The following is a 20,386-nucleotide window of genomic DNA, read 5'->3' as shown; positions in this document are numbered from 1 at the left end:
AAATAAGTCAGTCACAGACGGACAAATACTGTCTGATTCCACTTATATGAGGTACTTAAGATTAGTCAAAATCATAAAGACAAAGTATAATGGTAGTTAGCAGGGGCTAGGGAGAGGGGAGAATGGGGCGTTATTGTTTAATAAATAGAGTTGCAGTTTTACAAGACGAAAAGTTATGGGGATGAACAGTGGTCACGGTTACACAACAATGTGAATGTAGTAGTATTAAACATACTACTAAATTGTACACTTAAAAAGTTAAGGTAGTAAATAGTACATGTATTTTACCATATAAAGGTGTAAACAAACAATAATGTAATTACATACAATTAGAAAATAAAAATTTTTCAATAAGATACGTACAGGAGTACATTAGTTATCTACTGCTGCATAACAAATTACCCTAAAACTTAGTGGCTTAAACTAACATTGATTATTTTAGTTTGAGCAGTTTCGCTAAATTCTAGTTGAAGGGCTCTTGCGAGCTGCAGTCACAATGGCGGCACACAGCAGTCATCTGCAGGCTGAAGCAGAGGTGAAGCCTCTGCTTCCAAGCTGGCTCAGCAACACGGCTGCAGGAAGCCTCCGAGTTCTCACCTTCTGGGTCTCTCCACGAGGCTACTTGAATGTGCTCATTACTTGACAGCTGGCTTCCTCCAGATGAGTAATCCAAGAGTACAAAGCAGAAGCTGCAATGTCTTTTGTGATGTAGTCTTGGAAATCAGACAATGTCATTTGGTCGACTCTATTCAATGTGTAAGGGAACTACACACAGGGTGTGGAGGTTACCAAGAGGCAAAGAACTTTGGTGGACACTTTGGAGGATGGCAACTTTACATAGAAAACTACGAAACATTGCTGAGAAAATTTAAAGATGACCTACATGCTGCCGCAGGTCGTGTTTCTAGGTTGAACACTCATTACTATAAAAGTGTTAATCCTGCCCACGTGCATCTATAGAGTCAATGCATCACAATAAAAATTCCATCAGGCTTTTCTGTGGAAATTGATACGCTAATTTTTAAATATATACAAGAAATGTGAATGCCAAGAATATCCAAGACAATTTTGAAGAAAAGCATCGAAGTATGCAGGGGTTGGCAAAGTAGGCTGCTTGGGGTGGTTTTTTCCTGTAATGTTTCTTTTATTTAGTTTTAATGATACATATTTTCTTAATTGTTGAAACAATCTCAAATTTACAGAAAAGTTGCAAGTTCATACAAAAGGTTTTTCCCCAAGCCATCTGAGCTTAAGTTACTGACATGATGCACCATCTCACCTGAACACGTGTGTTTATTCCCCGCAAACCATAACACAGCCATCATCGCTGGGAAATAAACATGAGCACGTTCTGACCATAGAATCCTCAGATCCTACCCAATATTCTGCACAGGCTCAGAATCACGTGTTTGTTGTGTTTAGTTACTGCATCTGTTTGGTATCCTTCAGTCTGGAACAATTCCTCGTTTTTCTTTGACTTTCAAAAACTTGACAATTTTGAAAGATTACTGGCCAATTATTTTGTAGAATGTCCCTTGATTAGTTCCATCTGATTAGATTCAGATTGTGCATATTTGGCAGGAACAATACAAACTTTATGCTGCTTCTCCTGTCTGCATTTCTGTTTAATAGACTATTTTTTTAAAACAATTTTAGGTTCAGAGCAAAATGCCTCTTTTTGTATGTAATGTTTTACTGGGACACAGCCACTCCTATTTGTTTATGTATTGTCTGGCTGCTTTCTATTTACAACAGCTGAGGTGAACACATAGTTGTAACAGAGACCACACGGCTTGCAAAGTCTACAACACTTAATATTTGGCCCTTTAAAAAAACGTTTGCTGGCTCCTACTCTATTGACTATCAAGACTTACTACAAAGCTACAGTAATTCAGACAGTGTGGTGTTAGTGAATGGGTGGATAGATCAGGAGTTGGTAAATATGTAAAACGTGCCCACTTTAAAAGGTAATCTTGCCTGAACACCAACTTGAAAATTAATTTCTAACCTGTTTAAGTCTACAGGGTCACTAGACTTTGAAAATATTTATTAAAAACACACACAAGAAAGGGAACACATTTTGATGAGTTTTCAAGAAATGACTGATATCAGGGAACATGGAATTAGCAAGACAAATTTCATTTAAAAACCTGTTAAATACCCATTTTGATATTATATATGTTTATGAGGCATCTATTTCAACTATGACAGCCATTAAAACAAATATAAAACAGACTGAACCTAAAACCAGGCCTTTGAATCATCATATTACAGTGTTAACCTCCACTAGAATGAATACTCCACATCAACAGGATTTTTGTGTAGCTTATGGTCTATTATATCCCAGCACCTGGAAAAGGGCCTAGATAACTTATTTTAAATTTTTAACATTTCCAGCCTATTTGAGATATAATTGACAAATATAAATTGCATATATTTAATGTGTACAATGTGATGATTTAACATATTACTTGCTGTGTGAAAAGTTATACTAAAGCACATTCAACTACACTGTCACTAAAGTGATATAGTGCAAACAAAATATTTTTATACTATTAAAAATAAAATTTTAAAATACCTTATATAACCTCTCATTACTTTATGGATTATAATGTACACTGTATAACTGTATAGTAGTATATGTGCATGATTTAAAAGTAAACACACACACGGAAGTTTTTAGAATTCTGTACTGATGGGGCACATGACCAAAGAGATTACTCCTCTGTAGCAGAAGTACTCAAAGCATAACCAATTCATGACTAGGAAAAAGAAATGTTTGACAGAACATTTAAAAAACTTTGAGGAGAATTTGATAGTAATTTTATGTCTGTTCAATCTAATTTTTAAAATCGGCTTGCTTTCTGTCTTTTTGAAATTTCATTTTTCTTGTAATTCACTGTAAGTGTTATTTTACGCAGTATCAGTCTGCTAAGCATTGACAATTTTAAAAGCAGTCCCTCACCAGAGATCATTTCAGAAGCACTGCTGGAGATCAGAATGTGTCCCAAATGTTTTTGATGGCTCCCCAAGGGCTTGACACAAGAGACTCTATGATCCTCCTACAGTCCTCCCAGGCCTCTCCTCTCATGCTCTTTTCACTTCACCCTTCTCATCCCTCAGGAATACATCACACTCACTCTATAGCCACTGTATGAATTTTATTCTCTGGTCCTGAACACTCAACATCCAACTCAACCTGAACCATCTCTTTCACCAAACTCCTACTCATCCTTCTTGCGGTCACTTCTGGAAGGCTCTCCCTGTTCCTTAAGCCTAATTTTGGTGCCTGTTGCTGGGATGTGTCTAGCACAATGCCTGGCATACAACACGTGCTTTTCAACCAACAAACGTTCTATTAAACAAGACCTATGCTCACCTCACCACAGCATGCGGTCCCCCGAAAATGTCCTATATTGCTCTTCAAAGCTTTGCACTCTGCTATCAATAAAAGGTATCTATCAGCTTGAAAAAGAAAAGAAAAATCAAACAAAACAAACTATAATTTCTAAAGGTTAAAAAAACCCTCAATTACTATCATTCTGCCCTTTCTCATTTTATTTGTGAGACTATTATTGCCAATAAGTCCCAGTTTGGGAATGAAGCAAACAAGTATTAGTAAAACTGTTATCTCAAAATTACTTTCATATGACCGCCTTAAAATAGAAAGCTGCTTTCTGAATCCTACTGCCCCACCTCTGCTCCACACTGTGATACATACTTAAAAGACGTTTACCGATTAATACAAAAATAAGCTGCAACAAGGAAATGTCCTGCTGTTCGTCCTTGGCTCTACCTAGTATTTTAATGTTTATGGTAACACTTTACACGGACATTAAGTTGATAAATGGGTCCCGAGTCCCAACCTCAAATGATGTTACAATCTCAATATTTTAACCAAAGAGCACTTCACATTTTTAAGGTTTAGGAAAGTTTTCAAAACTTCTAGTTGTATCGTATGTCTTAATCTATCAATGTAAGAAAACAGCAAAAAGTAATCTGTAAGCAGAAACTGGATTTTCCACATTTTGCACAAATTTGTCAGGTGATGACATACACTGCACAATGAAACTTCTTCATATGAAGTTACTAAAATGTCACTAAAAGCACCGACAGGCTGACTAGTTTACAGTCCCCAATGGTAATAATGCGCTGAAGAGGATTACTGCTAGCTTTTAAACAACCAAGAAAAGAGCCCATAACTATTCTAGCACTATACATTTTAACTAATCTTTTTTAATTGAAGAAATTGTTAATATTTGTATCAAAGATTTAAAGATGTAATAAAATTACATAGTTTAAATTCATAAGGGCAGTAGCTATTTGGCTACTTACAGCAAAACAGCCACCAAATGAATAGCTGGGGTTTGGAAGATGAAGGATGAAACCTTAAGTATTTCTGGAGTAACACAATCTTATTCTTTTACTTCCCAATCTAAAAGAAAGCAACGCTAACTAGATAATTTAAACAGTACTCACATATATTTTTATATGAAAATTTAAACTATGTTTTGCTTAGCCTAATAATATTAGCCTCTAAATAGCCTCTAAATACTAAAAAACTGATAGCAGGGGAAGTGGGCCAGAATGCTCTAAAACACAAAGGGAAGTCAAGCTGTGATAAACCTTAACACATGCAAGATGGGAAAACCCTGGTAATTCAGTCAAGGATGTAAGAAATGATAAATTCTCACTGCATAGATTACCTCCCCAAATCAATCATCATTGAGTAAAAATACCTACAATTTAACAAGTACCTTATTATACTTAATACTTAACATAGACACACTGAAAAATAATCATCGAAATATCCCCGAAAGACAATAATCAATGAGAAACACGCAATTTAGCCATCAGAAACAGCATTTGGGTAAGACAGTATTTTAATTTTTGAATTGTATTTGACAAAAATTTTGAGTTCAAAATTTTATATGTCTCTCAAATTCCTCAACTTTACTGAATGATTTTTTTTTTTTTAAACTGACAGCCCAGAATCATAACAGTCAATAATTATCCTGTTCTCAGAGGCTATTAGGAATTCAGGGCAGTTTTCCTGGATTCAACAGCCCTAGAACGTGGAACTCTGAGTTTTCCTATCGTCATTTTACAGTCTTTCTGCCTTTCCCTTCCTTTCATATTTGTCCTTCACTGACCACTACTGCTATATGCTGCTTCCACAACATCCTGCACCCCTTAAAACTGTTTGGAAGCAAACTACCAGGCACATTGTAATCAGATATTAAGTAAGAGTCAGCAGGCTCTGCGTGATGGCCTAATTACACTCCTGAGAAGTGATGCATAAGTCTTTAGTGCTAGGACCATGCATTTCTACTTTGGATGCTCAAAAGTATGTCGTTTTTTCTTATTTGTTTGTTTTTAAACCTTCCTACCTAACAAGTGCTCAAATATGTTTGTGTACAAAATGCTTCTCCAGAGAGCAAATTAGGAACAAAAAGAAGTCACAGAACAACAGACTTCGGTTTGAAACAAGGATGGATTTTTAAATCAAAATCTAAAAATGATGCAGATTTATACAATACCATGACAAGTGGTAGGGGCTGGGTAGTTTTGAGATTTTTGAAAAGGGTAGAAAAATATACTAGAGGATCTTTTAAGCCCATTCTAACTCTATGAGAGATGATATATGGAAAATCCAAAACCAGAAGTTCTCATTTTCACATTTAATTTTCACACTGAAAATAAGTCCTGAAGAGTATGGAAGCAATGCAAAAGCCACATGGTATGCGAAGTTACTTATTCAATTTCATGACAGTACTAACATACCAGTTATATCAGTCTATTAAGAGTGTAGATAAGAGACAGTCAAGTGATAAAATTTATTTCTGTTCCATAATAAAGCTACTAGCACTTACTAAAAAAAAAAAAAAAGATTTCCATTTTTGAGCAGGAAAATCAGCATCGTCACCATCAGCACACACATCATACACCCAACGTCACAGAAAAGAAACTGCGAAGTATCCTTACTTTAAAAAAAAATCATTTCAAAGATGAATCATATAACATATGGATACTGACAGAGCTTGAGAGTCCAAGTAAATGGAAGAGAAGAAAACTAATTATACAAATTGATTTCAGCAATCTGTAGGAATGTAGGAACTCCAAGACAGTTGGTATAACCCCCACTCAGAGAGCTAAAGAAAACAACATAAAGGAACACTCAAGAGAAGTGCAGAAGAACCAGCCACAATTATCAAATAATTATCACTGTCAATGTGGGTTGTCATCCCCCCCCCCCCCGCCGCCCCGCCTCTAAGGGAGGCGAAAAGCGGTCTGTGGAATGTTTTAGCTTAAACCAAACATCACACGAACTTGTTAAGAAAAAGTGCTATCAGTGAAGGCTAACTTAGAGTTAATCAGATAACAAACATGATTTCTTCCAAATACTCCACATATTAACCTTCTATTTATTACTTTTGGTTTAATTTCATAAAAGGGGGCCAAAAGTGGCACGATGCTCCTAAAGCATCAGACATGTGACGATCTGTCTGGCCAGCACCCTTCATCCCTCTCCTTACTGCATTCTAACAGGGCTGCAGCAGGCTGCTCTAACTCCCTGAAAAGCGGGGCAAGAGACCCAGGCTGGCCAGAGCACTCCATTCCTTGGGCTTTTCTGGAAGGGCTAGTGAGGAAGACTGCCTCTTTCTGCTACTCAGGGAAGAACTGCACTGGGATGAAGGTGGCCGCCGTATAGAGTCAGCCAGTGGGTTGAAGAAGGAAGCGGAGCTGAGGGCGGGAGAGAAAAGTAGTGAAATCCTATTTTGCTTAAAGTAGCCTAATCTGGATTTCTGGCTCTTGCAACTGAAAGAGCCCTGATACCTATACTATCTCTATCTGCTTCTCATGGTTAAGAAGGGACCTTGCTTACTGACTGTGCTTTCTAATCTCCTCACCTTCCCCCTTATCTCCATTCCTCCCATCTAGCAACCCTCAGCTTTTCCTCTATATCTCTGAGACTGTTTTTGATTAGTTCCTTCATTTATTCTTTTCTTTAGATTCCACATGTAAGTGAGATCATATGGTATTTGTCTTTCTCTGTCTGACTTCTTTCACTTAACATAATGTTCTCTAGGTCCATCCGTATTGCAAATGGTAAGATTTCTTTCTTCTTCATGGCTGCGTAATACTCCACTGTATAAATGTACCACAGTTTCTTAATCCAGTCATCTCCCGATGGGCATTTCGGTTGTTTCCATGGCTTGGCTATTGTGTATAGTGCTGCAATAAACATAGGAGTGCATAAAGTTTTCTGAATTAGAGTTTTGGATGTCTCCGGATAGATGCACCTGAAACTAATAAAAAAAAGAAAAAGAAAAAATGCTAGGAAATTGAAAGGCAAGGGAATAATAAACACAAAATTTATTGTTTCATCACTTCTGTTAAAGAAAGCAGGAAGGTGGACTAGGAAAAAGGCATACAGTTGATGCTATGTTTCGTATGCAAAATGTTTTAATTATTAAATTCTTTGGCATGTTTATATTTAAAAAAATAAAAATGAAAAGGAACCTCGCTCACCACTTAATTGCAGAATGAAGATGAAAGTAACTATCACTGTCATTACTGATTTCTTCAGTACTAGACAGATGGAAGAATTAAGAACAGAAGATTTAACTTTTATTCCAACCCTTCAAAAAAGCCCCATGGCAAATTAGAAAAACAGATCAGGGTTTATGGTTAACAACATCACACAAAAAACAGCACTCTGGGAGAAAACCTTTGCAAATCGCCTTATCTGTTGAAGAACTTGTATCCACAAAACACAAAGAACTATTTCGACTTAAAAATGAGAAGACAACCCACTTTTAAAAAACGGAGATCTTGGGGTTGGTCGGATGGCGCACCTGGTGAGAGCGGCTCTCAACAACAAGGCTGCCGGTTCAATTCCCGCATGGGATGGTGGGCGGCGCCCCCTGCAACTAGATTGAAAGCAGCGACTGGCCTTGGGGCTGAGCTGCGCCTCCACAACGAGACTGAAGGACAACGACTTGGCGCTGATGGGCCCTGGAGAAACACACTGTCCCCCAATATTCCCCAATACAATTTGTTAAAAAAAAAAAAAATCCAGCCTTCCACTTCCCTAAAATAAGCAAAAGACATAAAAAGGCAATTCACAAAATAAAAAATATAAATGACCAAGAATGTACAAAAAGTTCAAACAGTCTTAACCAAATACATATAAACTTCAAAACAAAACAAAGTCAGGAGTGCGTTTTATGATCTAGACCAAAGGATAAGAAGAGATAACCAGAGCAAATGACGACGTTTTATTTTATTCGGAAGGCCCAAGCAAACTACTGAAAACAAGCAGCAAACAAGATGAAATGAAGTAACAGACAGAGAGAATTATCTTAGTTGTAGTATTTAGACACACGACGTAGGGAAACCTTGGTGACTAAAGGGTACTGGGAAAATCACCAGTAATCTAAGCATTAAGAGACCAGGGTTGGTGTCCTACAATCCTCAACTGTCAGGGGACGGGGATTTTCTGTCAGACAAAATGTGCTAGGCGGAAAGATGAGGGGAGACAGGCTGTCCTCAGACTAAAATGGTGGCGTTTGGGAAGTAAGGGGGAGAAAGAGGCAACACAAAAGATCAGCCTCCTAATCACCAAGCCCTGCCATTGGGGTGGCAGCATGTACCTACCAGAGGATGAGACCTAAGGGTCTGCAAGGCAGGGGAGCCCCCTACCCCCCAAGGCTGAATGGCATGTCAGTTAGGAAGCTACACCCAGAGAGTAAGAGGTAACATGGGTGCCAGGAAAAGTGGGGATGGACAACTGGCCATGCACCAAGAGTCCTCTCCTGGTGAGTAAGAGCACCTCAGCCTAGGGACAGAAAGAGGTTATTAAATAACCCACCTACCAGCACTCTTGGGACAGTGAAGATGGACAATGGGCCATGAATTGAGAATTGCAGAAACTTCTAGAGAGGAGCTCCTCAACATAGGGGACAAGAAATTAATAAATATCCTACTACCCAGCACTCCTGGTAAAGGAAATACTTAGACTGGCAGAGATAGACAATAAGATGTGGGTTAGGAGTTCACACGCAGACCCAGAGAAACTTGAAAAACAACGTACAGAGTACTCTCCTTGAACTTTCTGGATAAATTAGACGGCAGTGTAATGAAAACCCTCTCCAGCAGCTGGGAGACTGCACGTGGATGGGCTGTGTGCAGGATGTCGAGCCAGTACCTGATTCCACACCAACACATCCCTTTCAGCCAGAGAACTGGCTCTTCGTAAATGATCCAGGTCCTATACACTCGTCTAGAACCCCCCACAGCTGTGCACTCTAAACCACCCCAATGGGTAAGATAAACTCGTTATAAACCTGCCTTGCCATATGACCTACAGACCCAAGGAGCAAAGTCATAACCACATCAACACAACGTGAGCCTAACTCATCTGCAAAACACAGAAACCACTTAAGCCTGTGAAAGCCTAGAAGGGAACCCTTAGATTTGCACAGACCTACGGCAGTTTCAGCCTGGAGGTCACCCTACGGCATCCATGGCTGGCTGAGCGCAAAACTACAGTGCTGTATGGAAGAAATGTGTGGAGAACAGGAACAAAACTCAGGGCTGGTGTATGAACCGGGAAACCACGGAGCAGTCTTACATTGCTCATCATTGTACTCTGCTGCTGCCCACCAAGAAAGTCAGCCTGTCGTGACTCTTGCCATATCAATCTCCATGAAGCATCTCTTACAGAGACAGTGAAGGACTGCAGTCTTTGAAATACATACCCATAGCTAAATTAATATACAAATGTACATCTTTGTATATTCACAGGGCACAATAAAGCAATCAGCTTATCTACTATAGACACTGTAGTGCAGCTATTTAACATTGTTCTGGAGATACTAATCAATGCAGTTAGATAAGGTAAACAATGAGAAGCATAACACTGGAAAGAAACGGGAAAAATTTCTATCTACTGGTGATCTGACAATATATCTGAGTCTAAGAGCAGCAATGATAAATGAACTCAAACAAGAATTCAGCAAGGTAGCAGGAAAACTCCAGAAGCCCGCAATATTCATATACATAAATAACCAGTTAAAAGATAGAATGAATACAAAAATTCTATTTATAATAGCAACAAAAAAGATTAACTACTTATGAATAAATTTAACAAGAAATGTTCAAAACTTACATGAAGAAAACTATAAACCATTCCTCAAAAGTAGATTTAACAAAATGAAGACGTTGCTTGTTCTAGGTCAAGAGGTCTCAATATCATCAAAATGTCAGTTTTCTGTAAATTAAACCGTAAGTTTGATGTGATCCCGATGAAAATAACAATGAGCTTTTTAATGGACTTAGACAAACTGATGCTAAAGTTCATATGGAAAAATAAAACATGCAAGAATAGCAAGGAAAATACTGAAGAGGAGGAGCTGTAATGGCGTAGTAAGGCTACCAGATATTAAAACACACTGCAAAGCCTCTATGATTAAAATAGTGTGGCATTTGTGCGTGGACAGGAAACCCAAGAGGATAAAATACACCAAACTACATATAAAAATCTTTTGTATGATCAAGGGGGGAAAATTATTTTTAAAAATGGCACTGAACAACTGGATCATACTGTGGAGAAAGATAAAGTTAGATGCATTCCTAACACCATATACCGAAATATATTCCAAATGGATCAGAGACTAACTGAAAAATGAAACTCTATTAGTACTACAAGAAAGCATGGGTGAATTCCTCTATAACCTGGGGGTAGGAAAAGGCTTCCTAACTACGACTAAAAATCCAAAAGTGATAAATTTAAGATTAACATATTTGACTACTCAAAAACAAACTTTTGCATGGCAAAAACAAACCAACATAAGCAATGCCAACAGATGAGTGGGGGCAAAATATTTGCAATGTGTCCAAGTTAAAAGGCTAAGATTCTTAAATATAAACAACTTATAAAAACTGAAGAAATAAAGACCAAAAATTATTTAGAAAGTAGACAACATGAACAGACAATCAATTGAAAATTGTAAAAAATGGTCCTTAGGGGCGGCTGGCTGGCTCAGTGGTTGGAGCGCGGTGCTCATAACACCACCATCGCCAGTTAGATTCCCACATGGGCCAGTGAGCTGCACCCTCACAACTACAATGAAAACAATGACTTGACTTGGAGCTGACGGGTCCTGGAAAAACACATTGTTCCCCAATATTCCCCAATTAAAAAATAAATAAATAAATGAAAAATGGTCCTTAAACACACAAAAGATCTTCAATTCACTTGCAGTACAAGGAATACAAATTAAAACTACACCAGGAAACCATTTTTCATCAATCTGAAGCTTGGTAACATACTCTGTTGGTGAGATTGTGGCACTCATACACTATTGGTGGGAATTCAAAATAGTACAACTGCACAGGGAGAGGAATTTGGCAAGAGCTAACAAATCTATACATACATTTATCTCGAAGCCATACCTCCAACAATACAAACATATACACATGTGCAAAGTTTTTCATTATAACATCATTTGTAATTAAAAATATTGGAAATTACTTAAGTGTCCGAGTACAGGAGATTGGCTGAATAAGCCATGGTACATACAATGGAATACTACGCAGTTAAGAATGTAAGTTATTTAATTAATGTGGTTTTTTTCTAAATAGCTTCTGAATTGTTAGGACATAAATATTTATTAAGTTGCTTGGACCTAACTATCTAAGACATTGAACTGTTACATGTTTCTTTGGGATGCTACGAAAATATTACTGACATAATAAGGCTGCTGTGAACTGAGAAAGTTTGGGAACTTTTGATAAAGACCTGTGAAGCGTGTATGTGTGTGTAGTTATGAGGTTACTGTGCACAGTAGTCAATGAAGTTTACAACAGGCTAATGGGGCACTGTCCACAGGATAGTGAATGCTGTGATAGGTTTTACGGCAACACATAAGAGCAGCCCAGTCTTGGTTGTTTTTCGTTTTCAGGTTTTTTTGAGGGATGGGTTGAGAGAAAGAATCCAATCTAGACACAATTTTTGGAGAGGTATAACCTAAGCTGAGTTCTGAAGGACCAGTAGGACCATACTAGACTGGGGAAAGGAGTGGCTAAAAGTCCAGGAAGACGAAATGGGGGACTAAGAAAATGCTAGCATTCTAGAAGCTTGGTATTGCTGGAACGGAATATACTGGAAGAAAAGAGATGAGGCTACTGGGTTAAGGAAGCAGAAGATCTTGAAGATTTTGTCTATGAGATTAAGGGTAAAAGGAATTTGGTTGTTATTAATGAGCAAGAAGGAGCTACAAAAAGGTTTTAAGTAAAGGAGGGTCAGGACTGCTCTAACCAAGTATGGAGAAAGAGGGGAGGAGGAGCACCAAGCAGAGGTTACCCAGCTGCTGCACAACCCAGAGCACACCCAGACAGTGCAGCGGAACCGAAGCGCTGGCCACCACTCAGTGGTGCAGCAACCTCCAATTCCAATGGGCAAGGTTACCGTGCGAGCTGCTCAACTGCTGGAGGAAGCAGAAGAGATCCTGTGGCTGAGATGACCCGAATTATGATTTTTGTGAAACCAGGGATCTGTGCCCCATCTTCACAATGCATCTGGGAGTAGAAGTCATTTCACAATCCTGCTGTCTTATTCTTCAAGACGACACTGTCAAACCCTGATATTTAGTTTCCATAAGTGAATTCAGCAATGAAATTGGATCGTACACTTCAAAGAGATTACTGTGTCAAGCATTATGTCTACTGCATCGCATCCAGGACTAGCTGGTTAAGAACAGTATCATAATAATTTGCGGAAGCTTGTTTTGGCTTGTACAGACTACCCTCTTAACATTGAGGAATGAAGTCTTCACCTTCAGGTATAATTTTCTAAAATTTGTTCACAACTCTTCTAAAAACTCAGAGCTTTAACTTAATTTCTTCTATATTATATCCAAATCCTTATGAGTAAAATAAGAAAGGTGTCTTAGAGCTAAAGAGCAAAACAAAGAGTAACTGTTACTAATGAAGGCTACATAATAAGCTGCGTTTTTTTAAATCTATGTTTTTTACATAGCTATATACTTTTTTAAAACCAAGAAACGAACACATCCTTCAAATTAAGCCCATTTAAAAATGCATTAAAGGACCGACCCGGTGGCTCAGGCGGTTAGAGCTCCATGCTCCTAACTCCGAAGGCTGCCGGTTCAATTCCCACATGGGCCAGTGAGCTCTCAACCACAAGGTTACTGGTTCAATTCCTCGAGTCCCGCAAGGGACGGTGGGCTCCGCCCCCTGCAACTAAGAGTTGAACATGGCACCTTGAGCTGGGCTGCCACTGAGCTCCCAGATGGCTCCGTTGGAGCGTGTCCTCTCAACCACTAGGTTGCTGGTTTGATTCCCACCAGGGATGGTGGGCTGCACCCCCTGCAATTAACAATGGCAACTGGACCTGGAGCTGAGCTGCACCCTCCACAACTAAGACTGCAGGACAACTTGAAGCTGAACAGCACCCTCCACAACTAAGATTGAAAGGACAACTTGACTTGGAAAAAAAGGCCTGGAAGTACACACTGTTCCCCAATAAAGTCCTGTTCCCCTTCCTCAATTAAAAAAAATGCATTAAAAAAACCAAAAACCAAACTCCACAGATTTGGAAAGTGCAGAGAATTCTTCTAGCACTGAAATGGGCTAAGAGTTCTGCCCTCTTTAAGACTCCATATTAAACCCAAAGAGAAAATGATATATAGTTTGAAATGGTCAAAACCCAGTACACCTTTGCTTCTTTGACCATTCTTCCACTCCCCTACAACCTCTCCCTTCACTGTTTCCTTTAGTGAAAGACAGAAAAAACAACACGCTTTCAGGAACAACTAGGTTTCCAATAGTTCTCTCAAATCTCAAATACGTCAGAGGCAAAAAGCAGTCATCAAACACCAGAGTTGAGTTCCTAATACTCTGCTTTTCCAGAACACTTACAGGAACAATGCCCAACCTTTTTTTCTTTAATCACAGCACCCATAGAAGGTGATAACGCTGTATTTGTAGGCACACTGGAGATAAACAGAAGACTGGATACTGCCTGAGGCCACCTGGCCAGGGTCACTAGTAACCTCAGGCCCCACTTGATGATCAACAGTGCTTGAGATCAGTATCTTCACTTTCCTGAAGCTCAGATCAATCAAAATCTCCTTTTCCTCAGCCTTTTAGGATTAAATACAATACCAATGCCCTCAGAAGTCCTTAACTGTTACTATCAGGAGGGTTGATGGGTTAAAAAAGGGAAATCTAACCTCTGTACAGTGGTAATGTCAAAGAGATAAATTGCAGGGTTCCCTCTCCTTAGTGTCTCAGAATTAAAACATTTTATAAAACAATGGAAACCATGTACTGTCTCCCCACTTCTTCTAAATGATAATCTTTTCCCTCATTAACAGCCTCTTATTAAAGTATTTTTAAAGTGACTTGTCTTTGCCACCCATCTACGTAAGGGTTCCAAGTATATACACACTAACACAGACACACATATAAGAAGTGATACTGGTTATTTACGCTTTGTAGAAACTGAGCTTGCAAAACCAGTGCAGGACCACCACTTGACATTTGGAAAGGAAAGAAGATATAAGCACTTTTTTATTTGGATCTCCGTAAAGTGAAAATAACCCAACCATCTATAGACAAAAATTATCTCCCACACAATGGTAGACAAGATTCTTTCTTATAATTAGCCCTTTTTTCCCCTGAAAGCCCCGCGAAGACAGCGTTGTATGAAGAACTGCTTCAAAATAGACGATACAGATGACTGCATACTCAGCAGACGCACCAGAGAACAGCATCTGAATCTCTGAAAAAATGTGAAAGTGGCTGTTGGTGGGTAAATCATGCCAAGGTCATATCAGGATGTCAGAAGATTTCATGTATCCAGAGGAAGAACGAGCCCCGATAAGCAATTCCGTGATGCACCACGTTTCCCAAACAGTGGTAACTCCCCATTTCCTCTTTTTGATTAAGATAGGGTATGGTTATCAACTCCAAACTGAAATCTACTATCACCAGAAAATCTCCTGATAACCATGGACAAACATGCTCAAGTGGTAAACATTTAACAATGGAATACAAGTTATTATAATCCCCAATCACAGTACCCTACAGATAATTTTAATCTTTCAGGTGAGGACAGTATTTTGAGAGAACAGCAAAGGATTCTTCTCCAATTGTTCTTTGACCGTGCTAAAGTACTGTATGTATCAACAAACAAACAAAACACCTAACCCAAAATAAATGACTCCAGGAAGGTAACTGTGAGATCACCTATACATTCATTCATTCAGTGAAGAAAGAATGAGTAACTTCTGTGTTCTAAGCCAGGTATCATGGAAACACAGGGATGAGTAAGACATGGCTTCTGCCCTGAAGAAATTCAACGTCTAAAAATAATGTTTTTAGAGCCACAGTCATTATATAATAATATTGTATTAATACACAGAAAAACATAAACCAATATATATTTAAATGTATTAGTAAACATAAGCTAAAAGAAATGCCTCCTACAGTGAGTTTACTAATGGAATTTGTTATCCAATTTTTTGGGAACATGATTCAAGTCGCAATTTACTTTTAAGACCAGAATGAACTTACGCCATGTTTTATAAGGGTTTCCCCTACCAGCACCACCAGCAAACACAATTTGTAAATCAGGCGCTTTCAGCGTGACAGTCCCGTAGGGCGTGGCACTGGGGTTCTCCCACAACCTCAACGACACCTGGACGAGCTCACACAGGTCTGGGCATTCTGGTTTCCGGGCCAAGGCCAGTTAACTCCTTAATTCGCTCCAAACCTTGGAACAACAGTGCCACCTCTGCGTGGTCACCCCCGCCCCCTTACCACATCCACCCGGGCTAACGCAGACAAACCACGTCTTCTTCGGGAAGGCTCCACGGAGGAAACACCCCCTCACTCAAAACCTCTACATGCTCCCCGTTTCAGAGGCTGGGTTCCGCGACTACGGGCCAGACCCGTGCAAGAGCCTAGGACCGGCTATTCGGTTCAGTGCGGAAAACCTAATGACTTCATCTGAAAAAGCCATGCCTTCAACTGGCACAAAACCTCGGCGGGGATGCTGAAAACGCGACCGCTCTAGTGCAGGCAAGTGGAGAAAGGGCCGAGGGCCGAGGGGCGCGGTGGGGCGCGGCGGCGGCGGGCCCCCCAGGTCGCGGGCGCCGCCCAGACCCGGACCTGCGCCTGGGGCCAGCGGGGCGGCGTGACCTTCCGGCCGGGCCACGTCGGAGCAGGTGCCGGCGCGGGGCACCCCGCCGCAGCGCCCGGCCTCCGGGGTGCACTCGCCAGCACAGCGGCGCCCGCGGCGCCCGCACTTCCAGCTCGTCCCGCAGCCCGCTTCGGGCAGCACACGGATGTGCCATCTCGGCGGCCGGCCCGAAGCAAGGGCCTCCGCCGCCGCCGCCCGGACACACCCCCGCCGCCGCCCCTTCGGTGGCCCCCGCCGCGGCCCGCGCGGGCATCGCTCACCTGCACCGCAAACCAGTCCACCGCCTCCAGGGCTCCGGAAGCCGCGGCGGAGCTGACCTCGGCCGGAGAGTGCTCGGCCGTTTTCCGGGAGGCTCCGCGCCGGGAGCGGCAGGAGGAGGAGTCCGACGGGCGGCGGCGCGGAGCCTGGGCGGCAGGAGGAGGAGGAGGAGGACGACGAGTTCGGGCGCCCGGCTCCAGGGAGTTCCACCCTCCTCCCCAAGGCTCTGCAGCAGCCGCCGCAAAGCACTTCCGGGGCGCTGGGGAGCGGGGCGGAGCCGCAGGGGTGGGACTTCCTGTCCTCGCGCGGAGAGCCGGGCCTGGGGGGCTCGGGCTGGAGAACAATGGCTGGAAGGGCGTGGGCGACCCGTGTCCGCCCTCTGCGTGTTGAGGCCGGCTTGCGTTGCCTTTCGGGCGGCCGGACCCACAGCTGCCTGCGCCCGACGAGGTGAAGTCACCTCCTAGGGGGCCCGGGAGCGGCCGCGGCCTCGTGGAGGTCCCCGGATCTCGGCGTCGGTGCCGCGACGTCCTTGGCTCTCTTCTAGAGGATTAAAGGGAGTTCTTGGGGGAAGGCGGGGAGGCCGCAGGCCGCCATCTTGCGCGTAGGGGGCAGCCCCTTCGCCCGGGGCGTCAGTGTGGAGGCCGCTCCGAGTCGAGGCCGGGGATTCCTGCAGCGCAGCCAGCGATGTGCCGGTCCAGCGATGGGCGCCGGCCTGGCCGGTGGCCCGCCCCGGCCGCACGTCCGGCCGCGGATCCCTGGAGAGCTCGCCTGCGCGCGCGGGCTGGCCTTCTCAGGGGCTCGATCCCCTAGGGCCCTGCGGGCCTGGTGTGCTGGTGAGCTGATTCTCGTGTCGCAGCCTGTGATTTGGTAGCTTCAGTTGGAAGTAGTTCCACAAAATCGGTTGCTTTATTTAAACCCTTTCACAGATTTGGAATGGATGGTTTGCCTCACATCCGTTAGCAGCCACAGACCCTTGTCTCTTGACCTCTCATCTCCCTCCGCCCCCAAATTCACTACCCACTCCCGTGCTTTGCACCCCACCCATGCAAGGAATGCCCAGGCTAGTGAGTAGACAGACATGGAAGCATGTGATTGTGATTGCGAATATGGTATATAACCGTATACAGAGGAAAGAGTTGATGACGATACTAACTCTGCGTTAGATTTTAAAGATAAATAGGGGTTTCCCAGCACAAAAAATAGGGGATGGGATGGCAAATTCATATCCTGACAGGCCATGCAGCGCAGGGACGAATAATGTGTGTTGAGAAATCTGAGTGGTGATTACAGAACTTAAAAGTTCAAACCCGAGTTGCTGAAAAAGATGAGGCTGGAGAAGCAGTCAGGAGCCAGATCATGAGAACCATCTTTCCAACTATGGTGACGAAGTAAATAAAGTGGAGTAATGTCCCTGAATAGTTGTACAATTGAAACTGTAGGTGGAGGGCAGGTTAGCTGGGAGGAGCACGGCAAGCAGAGTTTGTAGACAAGCAATTGCAGAAATGAAAAAGGATAAAAGGAACATCATGTGAATGGCAGCTAGCATCCAAACATGGATTCCTAAAATATTCAGGAGGCCAAATCAAGTGATTTTGATAATTGATGGCTGGGGTCAGGTGCTGGGTAAGAGAAGGGGAGTGGCAATGATGCCATGTTTTGCTTTTTGAGGAGGATTACGATAGATTTTACCAAATGAGATAAGGAAAGGTTGGTATGGGCTGGGTGACAGAATGCAGAAAATGAGTGCCATTTTGGACCCGGTGAATTTGAAGTACCAATGGTTCTATCTAATGGCAGTTGTTACATGGATCCAGAGTTCTGGAGAGGATCTGGACTGAATTTAGAAACACTCCAGGTTTGTATTACCACATCCAGGCAGACTGCAGTCTCACTTCACTGAGCAGTTTCAAAACCACTTCTCCTTTCTCCCTACCTTTCCTTAGGAAAATTGCTTAATATTACATTAAAGAAACCCACATGTAGTGATATATGCCCCTCCATAGGCTAATATTCAAATGCTAATGGTCTAAGGATCATAAAGTTAGGCTTACAGAGAATTGAATATGGCAGTGGTAAATAGTATAGCATCATAAATTCATAAAATGAAATGTAATTTTAATAAAAAGGTTTTTAAAATTTAATCATTGACAGTGAACATGCTGGCCACAGATGAAGGATTGAGAAGAACTGAGTAGGTCCTGCAAATATCTGCTGAATGGAGAACTAGAAGGAGGATAACTTCAAAAATAAGCAATGGGAACACAATGCAAGACAACTTTAAATTCATTTATCAGCTTGTCTCAGCTGCGTCTTGGTTGTTCACAGCCCTGCGCATCTGTCTTAAAGCATTCAGAAATAGAATGGGTATTTTGAGCAGACACTTCAGAAAACCACAAATAGCAAAAGCCCTATAAATAATAGCTACAGTGTCCAACACTTAGTTTTTATTCTGTAGCATTTTGAACACAAAAAATGAGGAACTCACATATCTTTAGTTTTCAGATTATTCAAATACATTATTTTCAATTTTCCCAAAATAGAAATACATTGAAGTATATTAACCACATAATGGATAATATACTGAACTAATATACTGAACAGGAAATGTGAACAATGTTATCTGGAGTCCCTCTTTTGTTCGTTGTTCATTGTATGACAATAGCAAAGTCACTTACCCTCTCTAAGACCTAGTTTCTTTGACTAAGATATAATAACTTTGTACTAGCCTGCCTCTCAGAGATACTATAATAAGAAATTAATGCTTTATAAGCTCTTCGAAATACTTGAATGGAAGGGCATAATTGTAAATGCATGTTAATAATTAGCACTAATATCAGTAGAACTCATGAGCATTCCTAGATTTGCTGCCTGGGCAACTCAAAGATGTTGAAACAGAAACATGAACGATTCTGTGTCAAGATTTCTTCTTGATTTGTAAGTTTAATTTTTGTCTATGATCAAACCTGTATTTTAAAAGACAGATTGAGTAAAATGTAAAAGGAGAGAAGTTTTAGTAACTACTACAATTCTTAAGTTCGCTGCTACTTATAGCTAATAAATACTTTTGGGAGAAGTATATGGTAGGTATGCTTTTGTTAGAATCATGTTTCAGGTTTAACAATTTGCTGGTGTTATTGAACTGAAAATTTCTGTTAAAAGTATTACTCATGTCCCTACAGAATAATAAGAATTTATATGCAGTTAACATGTTTGTCTGAATCATCATGAAGGTGAACATTCCTGTGAAGCTCCTGTCATTTCCATCATTGTTTAATCAGAAATACAAAAACATATAGTCCCATGAGGTTTTGTCCAATGTCATGTTGATGTAAGAAATGTCCGAAACTGTAGAAAGATTTTAAAAATTTTATTTGAGCCAAATTGACAATTGATGGGAAGCAAGATCTCAAATGCTCCAGAGATTTGACAATTCTGCAGTTTCTTTTATGCCTTTGAAATTGAGGGAATGTAAGGAAAATTGCACGAAAGTGGGAGAAAGCAGATGGGACTGGATTACATGAGAATTAAGGTTATGTTCTCTCTTGAGGTGGTTACATTTATTTCAAAGGTGCGTTAACCTAGATGGACCAGAATAATGGACAGCACCTGCTTAGAGCAAAGATAAAGAAGTTATATGCCTGGGTGTGACTAGCCACCATGACCTGCACAGTTAGCGATTTGATCAGATTGCCTGGGGAGGTTACTTTCAGTAGGACCCTTCTCGTCCACTGTCTATCCCTAAAATAGATGAAATTTTATCCATTAGATTGGTGGCTTCTAAATTTCTCTTGAAAAGTGTATGCATATATGAACACATTTAAATGTATTTGTGGTTATATAATATGTATATATTTATACGTGTACTTATCATATACCAATTTATAAAAATATTAT

The 20,386-nt window shown here is 41.1% G+C and overlaps 1 protein-coding gene across 1 annotated transcript in view; it reads right to left on the bottom strand.

Annotated features, from left to right (window-relative positions):
• RALA (RAS like proto-oncogene A) overlaps nucleotides 1–17,489 on the bottom strand; it is a 52,777-nt gene extending 35,288 nt beyond the window's left edge. Inside the window, exon 1 of the mRNA XM_081079626.1 lies at nucleotides 16,495–17,489. The gene's annotated coding sequence lies outside the window, so the exon portion shown is untranslated. The remainder of the gene's footprint in view (nucleotides 1–16,494) is intronic.
• Nucleotides 17,490–20,386: the final 2,897 nt, after the last annotated feature.

Source organism: Rhinolophus hipposideros (genome assembly GCF_964194185.1).
Source record: "Rhinolophus hipposideros genome assembly, chromosome: 18".
Taxonomy (NCBI): domain Eukaryota; kingdom Metazoa; phylum Chordata; class Mammalia; order Chiroptera; family Rhinolophidae; genus Rhinolophus; species Rhinolophus hipposideros.
The sequence above is the reverse complement of the archived record's forward strand: the minus strand, read 5'-3'. Positions and strand labels throughout refer to the sequence as shown.